The 13,121-nt window shown below is 36.2% G+C and overlaps 1 protein-coding gene across 7 annotated transcripts in view; it reads left to right on the top strand.

Annotated features, from left to right (window-relative positions):
- Positions 1-13,121, top strand: part of SDK1 (sidekick cell adhesion molecule 1) — a 417,371-nt gene that overhangs the window by 86,815 nt on the left and 317,435 nt on the right. The window lies entirely within an intron of this gene.

Here is a 13,121-nt window from a genome sequence, read left to right as displayed (position 1 = left end):
ACAGTATGGTGTGCATTAAAATTACACTGTCTGTGAGAGATTACGTCAAAATGTTGTTTGAAAATACAAGGAAAGAAAATACCTCGCCCCGGGAGAAAATTGTTAGAAATTTCTTTTGACTAAAGGGGTAATACAGCAGTTTTATTTCTTGTATCTTTTCACAAAGGTGGTAAAAGATAATTTGACAAATGCTGTCAAATGTGGTAACCTCATCTAATTCCTTCACTGCACATCGTAATCCCTGATGCACTCTCCTCAAATAGATGGGCTATGAGTATGGGGAGTTTTAGATGTGACGCCTTTGCAGCAGTTTCCCACTGACAGATGCAGTGACCTTATCATACAGACAGCTCTATCCAGTGTGACAGGCTAGCCATCTGGCTTGTATTGATCATAATTGATTTAAAGAAAGTGATCCTCCGAAGCTTGGTGCTGTTAAACCCCACAGCTAAATAGACATTTTATTTGGAGACTTTAACCTTTAGGGTGTTTTTTTCTCTCATTTCAATCTGATTTGTAAAACATAAGCTGAAAATGTGTCTTCTGGTAGTAAAATGCTATTGTCTTTCCAAAACATAGCCTTAAATGTCTGAGGCAACTCAAATTCCAGAAAGATAAGAACAGAACTGGAGTTCACCGTGGTTGACATAGCAAATAACTGTTCACTGGTCCTGAAGAGCGACAGGATCTTTTCAACCATTTTCCAAATAAAAGATAAATATTTTATCCGGTTCTCCAACTGTCACTATTTTCATGTAAATGTAATATATATGTAGATACTTCTGTCTACAATCTAACAATATCTTGTAATATTTCCATAGCTGTAACTAACAGGCACAAATTGGCTGTATATTCCTATACATTTTTCATATTTATTTTCAAACCGGAAGTAAATAAGTGGGTTTTTTTTAGTTGTGATAGAATCATAGAATCATTTAGGTTGGAAAGGACCTTCAAGATCATCCAGTCCAACCATCATCCATGCCCACTAAATTATGTTCTGGAGTACCTTGTCTACGTGCTTTTTGAATACCTCCAGGGATGGTGACTCAACCACTTCCCTGGGCAGCCTATTCCAATGTCTGACAACCCTCTCAGTAAAGAAATTTTTCCTAATATCTAACCTAAATCTCCCTTGCCTCAACTTGAGGCCATTTCCTCTCGTCCTGTCTCCAGCCACCTGACAGAAGAGACCAGCACCCACCTCGCTACAACCTCCTTTCAGGTAGGTGTAGAGAGCGATCAGGTCTCCCCTCAGCCTCCTCTTCTCCAGACTAAACAGCCCCAGTTCCCTCAGCTGCTCCTCATAAGACTTGTGCTCCAGACCCCTCACCAGCTTCGTTGCCCTTCTCTGGACACGCTCCAGCCTCTCAATGTCTTTCTTGTAGCGAGGGGCCCAAAACTGAACACAGGACTCGAGGTGCAGCCTCACCAGTGCCGAGTACAGGGGAACAATCACCTCCCTGCTCCTGCTGGCCAGGGGTGATGTTCTATACATTTACAATATATTTGACATTAAAACTTGATAATTAATTTCATCTTTTACATTTGTCATTTAAATATGTTATTTAACATGTTATTAAAAAGGTATTGCTTTTAATGAAGCATAAATCCTACACTAGAAATTCTGCAGCATATGTAGTACAGAGACAGTCATGGAGAGATCGTGTAATGCTGAATATATAAATTCTTTCCATTCTGAAATATGCCTAAGCAGTAAATAAGAATCACTTCACTGAGAACTAAAAGGCTGCTGTCTCCAGGGCCTGCTACTCTTGTACAGCGATGCAATACCAGAGGTTTGCCAAAGAAACTGAAGAATGTGGTATCTCACTGAAGCAGCCGAGCAGTCAGTGTAGTTCAAGAACTGAATGGGCATGGGGGCTGAACTGTGTTTTCATTCCTCAGGATGATTTCTTCAAGTTCACCATGAGGACATTTACAAGGAAACTAGCATTTTTTTTGCTTTTTGTACCTCTTTTGAGGATGAAGCAGTTTAACATCCAGGGGTGTCAATTCAGCACTTTTCAGAAATTCCAGAGGGAAGATTTTCAGAATCACATAGGGAAGACCCAACTCTCCTTTTTATCTTTTGGAAATCTGTAAGAACTGGAGAGGGACTTGAGGTGTACGTGATACAGTGATGTGTGATAGAACTGTGGAAAGGGAGGATTTTTGTCTCAAACATTTTAAAGCAGAATAGCTTAATACTATGTGTCATTTGTCTTAGTAGCGTTTTACGTGTATTCCTAATGGAAAGAAGGGGGCACATAAAATACTACATAACGTAAGTATATATGCAATGAATTACATATTTTAAAGGAGTCATTACTCAACTATGTAGTGGGAACAGTTCAGCTTGGATGAGGAATGGATGGCTCCAGGATGAATGCAAGCAGAAATGAAATAAGCATTGATGGCCCCCTAGATTCAGGAAGAATCTTCTTGGATCCACTGATAAACTTACAGTTCATATGATCCTTTGCAGATCAAGTCTGAATTGGAAGGGAGGGAGTTTGGGGAGTGTCTCAATTAAGTATCCCGGATGCCTAGCTTCAGGTAAAGCCGTTATGGAGTTATTCTGAACACTTGACTATCCGGGTCAAATGACTAGGGCACATATTGAGAATTTTAAGTGAAAGTAATTAAGTAAGCATTAATTGTACATTATTAGGCTGTGGATGAATCAACATGAAAGTGACAATTACAAAGCACCCTCTATTCTGAAGGTGATGAATCTTGAGTATAGCAGTGTTTGCAGACAACCCTGAGAGACTTGTGTCCTGAGCTTCAGATAAACCCTGAATTGTTAGACACAGCAAATATTAATTCACTACGATACCACCCTCTTACAAAGATCTCCCCACCCCCAGGTTATTTAATGGGTATAAATTTTCAGGGCTTAATTTTTCAGTCTCATCTGAAAAATGACAACACAGTCCTTTTATTCCTGCTTAATGTTTTCCTTGGGAAACAGAGTTACCCGGGAGATCTCTGGAAACATTGTTTATCTTAACCAATATAAAAAGGGAGTGGATAGTCCTAAAGGACATCTTTTTGAGAGCTGTTGAAAGGCTTCTCAGAAGTGTAGGCAAAATATGCTTGTGCAAAAACAGAAGTTCTCTGCAAGAGTAAGGTGGGTAATAGTAAGGAGGTAGGTGATCTCAGCGGAGTTTTCGAGTGGGTGTGAGGAGTCAGGTGGGGTATTAAGATGCTGTCAAAAGAAAGAAACACAGGAAATGAAGAGTCAGATTATGAAAACAGTGGGAAAAGAATATTGTGCTGCAGATGTTTATTAGTGTTCAGGAGAGTATGTATTGTTGCATAGCTGATTGCTGCCTCTTGCACAGGCAAGTGGTCATGGTATCACATGCTGAAAATATTTTACTTTCCCCCAAGGAGTCAGTTGCTAAATGTCAGTTATCTGTTTTGCCTAGGCCAAAAGTCACCTCTACTCATAATCCTGTTGTACTATATTATAGTTTTGCCAAAAAAGGTGCAAGGGTCTTGATGGTCTCAATGTATTTTCACACGAAAATGTGTAGGCACCTGAAATTTTTAAAAGGAGATTACTGAAATTTGCATTCTGTAGCATCAATAGGGATGGTTTCAAAGGGAATGATATTGGAACAAATGCAGAGTAAAATTTGCAAGTAAAATGTAAAAATAACTGCAAAACTAGTATTTGTTTCTCAGATGTCTTGGATGGCTAGAAGAAAAGCATTTATGTAACTTCAGTGAGAAACGTTTTAAGAAAAAAGGAGATTATTTAAAGTATGAAAGGCACAGAATTAATGATGATACAAAAGTAGACCAGATACCAGACTCCTTTGAAAAATCTTGTTTACTTTTTTTTTTTTTTTTTGAAACAAAGAAGCAAGACCTGAGGAAAACTTAGCTCTGGGTAAAGAGAAATGAGAGTACGTTAAGATGTCCACTTCCTGAACAAGGTTATACATGCCTCCTTGTGGAAATTACTGACATAAGTCATTTGTCTAAGTAGAGTTAATGAGCATGTAGGAAGGCACTCTTATTGTCCTCGGTGTCTGCTAATTGCCTGTACTCAAGGTTCTCTAGTTCTGTGAAGCTTGGAACTAATACCCCCATGCTGTGACGCTTTGTTTTGATTGTGCTGTATCATCAGATTAACCTTTACATTCGCTATTGAAAAAAGAGTAGAAAAATATTTTTTTGAAATTCTTTTGCAGAAGAGCATTCTTAGTCACAGTGATTGGATATTTAAACTAATACGAAATTCACGTAGATTATCCAATGGCAGTATTAAATAAAAAAAATCAAAGTATACCAAATTGCCTAAGAGGAAGGGAGTGGAGATTGCTCTAGACTGGCTTAAAATGTTTGTGTTGTGCAGGCTTTTATTGTACAGATGATATAGAATGAAAAGTTCAGGGAAAGATGCATCTCTTGCTGAAATAGGCCATACAGTCACCAAAAGTAAAAGTAAGAGTTTTACTGTTCTTTGAAGTGAGATGCTTACTTGTAACGTGCAAGGATAAAGGCATCAAAGTATCTTGAAGATCTGACAGAATCAAAGTTTGGAAAATATAGCTCTGGGAAGATGGTATTTTTCAATTACCGTGGACCCAACTTATGTCTGCCTTGTAAATCAAATGTTTTCATATTGATTGGAATTACTTCCTGGAGAAGTTTGTATTAGGTATTTAAAGTATCATCAAATTTTGGTCAATATAATAATACTGATCAAGATCAATACAAACAAGCTTTGCTTGTTTGAAAATTAATATTGCACTTTGCTCTTGCTTTTGCTTAAATCTGTAATGACCTCAGAGAAACTACAGTAACTTGTATCACTGAATCACCTTGATTCTAAGCAATAACCTGAAAACCCACAGCAGTTTGTAGGATTCTCCAAAATAGCGCTATACCAGACATTTCAAGAGCAATTCTATTTAATTGCCTGACTTTGGCTGAATTTCAAACAGAAGCTGATTCTGTAAATGTGTTGCAGGCTTGCAGTAACAGGTGGGTCTTGTCATCCTGCTGATCTGATTATTTGTGGAAAGCTACAGCATAATTGTTTTGAAGTAGAAAATTAACAGTAAAGAGAGCCCATCCCTGTCAGCCTTCCCACTCTTCAATTTTGATTCCCAAGATTTTGCATTTTGTAGCCAACTTTTTCTCCTGGATACAATATTGCTACTTATCTTAAAAATTACTGACTTTTACTGCTCAGACTGAATACACTGTGAAGTACTTTAAAACTTGTAAGAGTGAAAATTATTAGCTAAAAGCTAATGCTTTTTGAGATCACATCCTTTTAAAATGGCTTTTAGTAACTTCAAATGCATACTATTCTAAATGCTATGCATTTTGTTTTTGAAAAGGCACTTACTGGGATTTACAGTTTATTTTTAGAGATAAATAAGTATTGATAACGTTTAATGAAGATTACACTGATTCACTAAATGTGCATTTGCTTTGATAACAGTTGGTAAGTATTTTTGGAAACCTGGGACATGTCTGACTTTCTTCAAAAACATTGAGATCACTATGTATTGTGACCACTATTTTAGGATCACTAACTCACCCTATTTTAAAATAAGTTCTTTAACTGCACACGAAAAGATCTCATCACAGATTTTTTTTTTTTAGTTTTATTGTTTTTTGGTTGCTCATTATTTTGTCCAGCTGAGTTTTACAAAATGTTTGAGTAATGAGTAATATGAAGTCTCCTCAAAACTAGTAAGTTCTTGACACTGTGTTGTATTTAAGACTCTCAGGTTTGTTGGGGAATATATGCTGACCAGGAATTTAAAGTTTTAGGCATTGGTTTTTTGTTTTGTTCTTTTTCATATAAAATTTTATGTATGAAGTACAGAGTGCATAAAGATACATTGTTTAAAACCCCCCACACACATGGCCTGTACTATAAATCTTGTTTTCCTATAATTCCAATATTGCTAGCCATGTTCAGTGCATTGTTTCAGATATTGATGGCATTGTTTCACCTACCGTGTTGGATTTCTGGTAATTAAAATTACATAGCATTGTTGGGAAGCTTACTGCAATCATGTCCTCACTTGCAAATGATAAATGCATATAAAATAAAAATATTTAAATGATACATAATTGCTAGGTTCTTGACTCAACAATTTAGTTAGCTCTAGGGAGAGGGAATGAAAAAGGAAAAATGTTCATTAGGGCTTAGGGATTCAGCCTGGTGTATTAGGAGGAATTGGATTATTCGGTTTACAGTGTTCTTAACAGATTCAATTTCAGCCAGAGATAATTGAAGTGTCGTCAAAGCTGTGTGCATCACTAAAACATACAGAAAGGCATATTCCCATGGGTTCAGTAAAACAATATAGAAGAATGTGGAGTAGCTTTTCAGAGATTTAACTGCCATTACGTTAAGCCTGCTTTTAAATTATATTACAGCAAACTTAGATGAATGCCTTCCTGTGTAGTTTTCAGCAAATGGATGTTTAGGTTGTTTTCTTTCATTGTTGAAGGAATCTGTTTAACAAATTATTATTATTAAATCTAATGCCAAAACTTGTGACTTTGTCACAAAAATTCATCCATGTTTCTGATCAGTGTATTTCTAAAATTCTCCCAATTTCTTTCTTAACATTCCCTATAAAGGCAGATTTGGATTTTAAAGCTATTTTTTAACACGATGAATGACACCAGTGGTAAAAATGTAGTTCAGTTACTGTTTGTTGCTAGATCAAAATGTATGATTATTGAGAAAGATCTGTTACAGAACCCTTTGGTCCACCACCTTTGCACAGGGGATTGTCTCTTACTTCAAACGACTTACTGCCCCGATCTCTGCTATAAATACATTACTGCATTGGCTTGTGTACTTTGGGGGTTGTTCTTGTCAGCCAGCCAGATTCTAATGCGGTGTCATAACCGATAAACTCCTTTCATGATGTAGTACAAAATGGACTTAATCATATTTACTTATGTTTATACTCTGGAGAACATTTGAAGAGGACTATCTAGGCTAACTTGTACCAAAAGAACAGTATTGGAAATTCCATGAGATCAAGGTGGAGTTAGGGTACAGCAAAGAGTTGACATTTCATGACCATTTATAAGGATTTTACTGATGCCAGGATACTGATGATCAAGGCCTAGCTGATGTGAGTGCAGAAGAAATCACTTAGTCGTGACCTGGTCATGCAGAAATGACAAGAATTTTGGGAGAGATGCAGGCAGAAGCAGATGTGATTTAAGTGAAACAGAAGTACTAAAATGTTTAAATAAGCTTTGGAAAAGTCAGCTGCTCATTTGGATGCTTGCTTAGCCCATGAAGTTTCTTTCTAGCTAGTTGTCTATATATATTGTAAATGTTGGGGTTAATTGTGGATTTTCCCCCCATATTTTACTGGGTTTTATTGGATTTCACATTCTGTTGGGTTTGTTTAAAACAAATGTAATATAAGTCGTTCTCGTGAAAGTAACTTCAGGTTTTTCTAGTCCTTTGAACTCACTTCAGAACAGAAATACTTCTTGTGAATTCTAAGCTTTCTTTTTACTTTTTTTTTTTTAAATCAAACAGATTCCCACTGTATTTATGTATAATGGACATTAGCAGGGTTTTAGCAAAACATTGATTTTTATTGTTCTTTAGCTCTGAATGTGTTTCATTAATTTATAGAGAAACTAGAAAAATAGTTTACATTTTATAGTGATACCTGCTAAGTTTTTTAACAAAATGTTTCATCTTCCATAGAATTGAAGTACTTAATATATTTTATGCATAAAAAGATATAAGGAAAAGCTCTTTGATATCCACATAGAAAATCATCCACTAGGGCCACTTCATAACCATTTTAAAGAAGGTTTTCATAATGAAACAGATTATTGCTTTCAGAAGGCTCCTTAAACACTCTTCATCTAGATAGAGGCCAGGGAGGAGAAGCCATTGTAAGTGTTAAACACAGCACTGGCATGAGAGAAACGCGGTATGTAGTATCACAGTACATATTACATCTGTAAGTAGAAAAACCCGAAGTGTTGGTTTAAGTTACTTTACCTTTATAATCTTTTTTTTTAATTATTGAAGTAGGCAAGGTTATTATTGCAGAAGCTATGCTGATTTAAATGATCATAGTTAATTCTGTATGAGCTTGACAAGGTAAAGGCAATAAGAAATGGATTCACAAGATAAAACTTGGTGCTTTGTGCTGTTTTCAATTCACTGATTTCAAAGCACTTTACCAGGATTAATATTCTAAGCCTCCACACAATTCCCAGGAGGAAGTTAAGCATTATTCACATTTTAGAGATGGGTAAATGAAATCCAGAGAGGTTATAACCTGTACAAAGTCACACAGAGGCACTAGGCCTCTGGAGAATGAGGGAACAGACACAGAAATTTTTGCATCTTGTTACCTGCTGTTACCATGTGAGTAAAAGATCACCTGGAAGATACAAAACCCCCCTCTGAGACTCAATAGTTTAAGTCACTTTTAACCCATTTAATGGATTTGTAAGTAAGAAGCAGCAGTTATTTCATGCAGGTCTTTAATTCCTAGTGAGTTATGTCATGTCTGACCTTCAGTAAAGTTGTTTTCTATGTGGCAGCATGCTCATATTATTGAATCGTATCTATAAAGATAAGACTGCAAATACTGGAGTATCCTGGTTCATTGGCGCTCAGGTGAAATGTCATTTCTTCTGGTGCTTTGCTCTGTAAGGAGCAGTGAACTAGGAGATCAAAAAGCCTCTTTCTAACTCTTCCTATTACACTTGGTATATCTCAAAATTTTAGCTCACTATGGGGACAAAAAGACTAAAACAATGGAGAAACTGGGATGACTTCTGTTTCTTTATTGTAAGATGCAAAATAAGTAAGATCGTCTGTACCCCCAACTGCTAAATAGAGTGGCTGGCATAATCAAACTGCAGAGTTTGGCAAGAGGGTTTTGAGTGGCTGTTGTTGTTTATATGCTTGACATAAATTACCTATTTTCCTGAACGTATTGGTTTGCTGCATGCTGACTATGTAGTTTTCTGGCTCTAATGCAACAAATGTATTTGTTTATATATGCCTTCCCTGAATGCAGGTACTTTGAGATTATGCATTGATATCATACTGTGGTATTCATATAGGTACACTGTAACTATATTCTTTGGGGTATGTGTTTGAAAAATTAAAATTCAGTTATGCATAAAAATGCATAATATTATTAATGAGCATACTTTTATTATAATTAGTGATGCTCTTCCGACATATTGATTCATCTGCTAGGGAGACCAAATTACTGTAGCATTATAGTTTTTCCTAGTCTGTAGCAAAACCAAATAAATGGAATAGAAGCCTGAGGTATTTTGGACAAGGTAGGATCATGCTTGGAGAAATGAAAAAAACCCAGAGATGACCTTTGAAAGTACTCATATGGAGGAATTAATGTTATCTTAATATCTCCTCATTTGTAATTCTTGTTACAGGCTCATTATTCATAGAAATGTTTTGATGCTGTGTGGTATTGCTTTCAAAGCTGAAATACACAGAAGTAGCTGAAATTAAATAATAATAATAATAATAATAATAAAAATAATAAACCACTTTGCTCTAGTGAAGTGAAGCTTTTGCAAATAACATAATACTTCACTGGTTACCTTTGTGTTTCAGGATGGATAGTATGTTATTTTTGTAGCTGAAAAGAACAAAAATACCTGCATTAGAACCCTTGCCTTGAATCTCCACAAGGATTCTTTTTGTACAATATCTTTTTATTGATAATTCTGTCTTTAGTTACAATGAAGCGATCACTGAAGATTCAGTTTAGCAAAGTACTTAGTACTCTATAAGTTAAAACATATGAGCTGTCCAACTGACTGTAAAAGAACTATTTATTGTGCTTTTCAAACTATTGCCTAATTGGCAAAAAAAGAAGGTATGATATTGGGTGAGAAATCAGGTCTTACTCTTACAGAGCTTCAAGGAGTACAGCTGATGCTTATGTAATTATGGTGCCACCTTGAATAGGAACACCTTGAAGGCAAGCGTTTTGCTAATGTCAGAGTACATGAGCATGGTGATTGTCAGGCAGAGGCAGAAAGGTGGTAGGCTACCCTTGAGAGATGATGATCCTATTTCAGTGGACAAAATTACAAATTTTTCAGATGGCAGAACATTCTCTTGCTCAATGTCGTTCATATAAAAGACATTCTAATGAGAAGAAAAACATGTTAAGTGAAGTATGCAAAGTCTTGAGCAGTGATTACTGACTCTTGCAGTTTTCTGGCTGATGATATCCAGGTTTGCAAAACCATGTATTTGATCAATAGCCACTGACAGCCATTAAACTCTAATGTGTCAGTAGTAGGAAATAACATCAGAGGATACGCTAACAGGGGATGGTAGCCGTTTCTTGCTTTTGGAGGTCACCGTTTCTGAACTAACATTCAGACATGTGTGGTACCCCAGCTCCAGTGCTATGTCCGAGTTCAGCTGGAGCTTCTCATAGGTACTTCTACAGGGAGGAATCAAGGCCAGGCTTACACTCGGCTGGTATGTCATCATCTGCCTATTACTTTTGTGTACAAACTGATGGAATCACGTGTCCTGCACATGGTAGCACTACTGTGTTAAGCACTCCAATTAATAAACTGAGGGGAGAAGAAGGTGAAATTTTCAGCTGTCATGTAAAAATTTGTTGTGACTGGCTCTTGTGTTTGTCTTGAGCCAATATTTTATTGTGTGCTTACATTCATTATGAGTATAGCTTTTTGCATATATTTTGGTTTTGTATTTTCATAATGGCACATAAGCTACTGTCCAGTTAATTCTTGCTTTTCAATTAGTGATTATTGATATTTTTTGAGAGGTAGGATTAAAAAATATTTGCCTTCATTCACAAGGTCAGTGATTCATGTTTAAAGCTGGCCTTTTACACTAGTGCTTCAACTGTACTTTTTTTGGTACTAACTTATTATGGCTAGTCACTACTAACTTGGGTATTGCAATCAGCCTGATTTTTAGGTGTGTGAATTGGAAGCAAAATGTTACATGTCTCAGAATATGAAATGTTTTCAAAGAGCTGACCAGTCCAGCGGCAGGGGCAGGGGGTAGTGATATCCATGTGTTATAACTGAGCAGCAGTATTCCAGAAGCCTTGCTTCAAAACTCATAATACCCTTTTGAAAATATGGACTCTGATAGAATATGATTTGTTTCAATCATGATGTGGTGAATTTATCCTTGGGGATATCAGGAAGGAGGAGTTTCTTCAACAAGTGTCTGCCTTTCCGTCAAGATCTGATTAGTTGTAAAATTACAAGTAGCATTGTAGACATGGTTACAGTAAAGGTTACAGGCACTCTTTGGATCTGAAATTTCATTTTAGAGCAAAAGGTCCCCAAGGCCTGGTTTAATTTATTTAATTACATTGTACAAGACTTGGGTAATAGTTTTAGATCAAAGTATAAAAACCAACTTCCAGGCGAATTTGTAATTTAATTCAAAGTGGTAAATTGCTAAACACTTCAACAGTTTTGCTTCATAGGACAGAATGATACGAGGATATGGATTGCAATGATATAGTACAAGTGTAAACGTTATATTAAAATCATAAATAATAAACTAGAAAAAGTAACTTGCTTAATTGTAGTGGCAGCATATCTTCCTTGAAAAGATTGTGCTACAAAACTGAATTAAATTGGCCTGGGAAGCCCCCAGGCATGTTTAAGCATTTCTTACCCCCTTGGTAGCTTGGACGGGGAAGATGGGCTTTAAATCCAGCATTTTCATAAAATAATTCTATTTCAAAGGGTTCTCTGCCTGTAGTGCAGAAGGAATTATTTCATTCGTTCTAGGTCTTTCGTTATTAGATGTGTCATGGTGACGGGTGAAACTTTCTTACACTTTCAGATTCCCCTCATTGCATACCTTGAGTGGTACTTCTTTTCACTTTTCCCACTTCCGGTTGAAACTTCTGTATTCGTTTTCCTAGAGGATGGTTTTTTTTTTCTAGGTATTTTACTACCACATGCCCAATTATATTGGGCATCTGCAAGCTGTTCACTTTTAGGTCTGTGATTAGCAACATGATGAAAATTACTCAAAACCAGCATCACCAAAGCAAAGCATCAATTACTCACTTTTCTGAAGGTACAAAGTGCACACAGCAAGAACCAGAAAGCATAAAAAATTTTACAGGTCCAGATCTTTCTTACAGCATAATCTTTCTTTGCCAGGCCTTTTGATTTACCCTTAAGCAAACTATTTTCAACTCTCTTGCTAGAAGTAATAAACCACTTGGTTTGGGCATGCCATTCTCTGTGTGTTTCCTTTCTAATCAGTCAACTTTGACTGTCACTCACAGTGTCATGTCTGATTACTAATACAATTTCAAGGCCAAGGCTCCACTAATGGTAGTCATTTCTAAAACTTGACAAAGGAGATGTATTATGAGGGTAGAGGCTGGTGATAAATCTGAACTGTTGTATCTGGTGTTTGCAAGTCTGACTTTTATCTGAGTTACTGTTTTACAGTTCTTACATTAAATCTTTTGATCCACAAGTATACGCTACATCCATCAGAAGTTTTTTCAATTCATCATGCATGGTCTTATAGCTTCTTTTTATAATTTTTAAAAAATAGACCAGCAATTTCATTGAAACCTTCCTTTAAATAAAGGCACTGGGACACTTTGTCATCAGTGTTCCTAAGATCAATATCCCTCTGAAATATAGTGCACTCTTCTCTGTTTCATATTTAAAGGACAGTTCTGTTTGTTCCTGTATTGATGTGCTACTTTTTCATGGTTTTCCATCCTGCTTATTTAATCTGTTTGGCAGCACAGCAATGTTAGTTTTTGCTCAGCTAAGGTAAAAGTTATGACTCATCTAAGAGCTGTCTTCCTAATGATATCTCCCACTTCAAATTATTCCACCTAAATAAACTGTAAGTACATTGAATTTTAATATTCAGATTCTTGTTCCTGGAACAAAAAGAAGCAGCATACACAAAAATTACAATCAGATACTGATAGCTTTCTCTAGCATAAACTTTATGATCAATTTCATGAAAAAGGTTAAAAATGAAAGAAAGGAGTAAAAATTTGAGTAATATTGCCAAACTTAGTTTTCTCCATGGTAACTGTCAGTGCAATACTAAA

The sequence above is a fragment of the Aquila chrysaetos genome, chromosome 25 (genome assembly GCF_900496995.4).
Source record: "Aquila chrysaetos chrysaetos chromosome 25, bAquChr1.4, whole genome shotgun sequence".
NCBI lineage: Eukaryota > Metazoa > Chordata > Aves > Accipitriformes > Accipitridae > Aquila > Aquila chrysaetos.
The sequence above is the reverse complement of the archived record's forward strand: the minus strand, read 5'-3'. Positions and strand labels throughout refer to the sequence as shown.